Raw genomic sequence first — 1321 nt, forward strand, 5'->3', positions numbered from 1 at the left:
AATTGGGGATTGTTCGTATTTTACAGGACAGGATGAGGCCACTCGGCCCGTCGGGCTTGGATAGTAAATTCTGTTCACATTCTCCGCTCGGAGTTGTTCTCCGTGTACATTTTTAGTTTACCGATTTGTCATTTATTTTATTTCCCCTCTCTCTATTTTTCAGGCTGATTGCGAAAGAGATTCGCTTTGGAGGCTGAACACTTTGATCAAAGATTTGAACATTGTTTATTCTGATTGTAGGTTTCTCGGAGACCCAGCGGATTTCGGTTGACAGTTTCCTGATTAGTCAGAAACAGCAAAGCCAACTTGCTGCAAGAAAGAAAACAATGAATGAACAACATCACCAAAATGAAAGTGAGAGAAAGATACAAGCAGAGTCTTAACCACCATTGCCCCTGGTTTAACATCTTTTGCAGAAACATTAAAGCAGCGTCCGCGTGGCCTAATGGATAAGGCGTCTGACTTCGGTATTAATCACGATGATATCAGAAGATTGCAGGTTCGAGTCCTGCCGCGGTCGTTTTTGCATTTTTTCCAACGGGCGCCGGAACTGTTCAACACCCGACCGTTTCTGACAGTAACTTACCGAATGGAACGGAAATACGTAAATTCCTTTGCTGACAGAAGTGGACCCGACATTTTCAACATTGTCGATCTGGGTGCAGGGGCAGGAAATAGTGTAAAAGTGACTTTATTTCTACTGTTTGGATTCAGAAATGGTCGGCCAATCCATTGTTTCTGCACGGATGGGTCCGAATCCCATCCGCGTCGTTATTGTATTGGACTTTTGAGGCGGCCCAACGTAAGTTTTGAACAATCAAAATGGGCTTGAATGTTATTATTATCAATCCGACACCGGTGTTTTAAGTCTGTGTCCCTGGATTGTTTATATTTTGTTGAAATGGAGAGGAATAATTGGAATTTTTCACCTCATCTCGTGGGATAAAGTTCGAGTAGAGAGGAAGGATCGGAGATAAATTGTTCTGTCCTTCCTTGCTGCCTTTGTGGTTTGCAGCGAATGAAAGATTAGCGGGAACAGCAAATGATATGGAAGGTGGAACATAAAGGGTCAACTTTATCCATCAAGAAGAAATCTAATTTCAAAACTTTTCAACAATCTTAAATCAGCCCAGTTATTAGATTTGTACCAAGTCTGTAGATATTTATCTTTTCTCTGTCTCTGTCCTCTGCAAACGTTGAAATTCTGCCCCGTCCATCCAAGTCCATGTTGTACATTATCTATTTCAAGCCGACGCTATCAGGCCTTCTTTACCGAAATCGTTTTCAATGTACGACTTGCGTTATCAATTGAGACCTTGCA

At 41.9% G+C, this 1321-nt stretch overlaps 1 non-coding gene across 1 annotated transcript; it reads left to right on the top strand.

Annotated features, from left to right (window-relative positions):
* Nucleotides 1–431: 431 nt before the first annotated feature.
* Nucleotides 432–520, top strand: trnar-ucg (transfer RNA arginine (anticodon UCG)). Its single transcript is given in 2 exon segments — nucleotides 432–468; nucleotides 485–520. It is a non-coding gene; the product is annotated as a tRNA-Arg (tRNA).
* Nucleotides 521–1321: the final 801 nt, after the last annotated feature.

The sequence above is a fragment of the Heptranchias perlo genome, unplaced genomic scaffold (assembly GCF_035084215.1).
Source record: "Heptranchias perlo isolate sHepPer1 unplaced genomic scaffold, sHepPer1.hap1 HAP1_SCAFFOLD_54, whole genome shotgun sequence".
NCBI lineage: Eukaryota > Metazoa > Chordata > Chondrichthyes > Hexanchiformes > Hexanchidae > Heptranchias > Heptranchias perlo.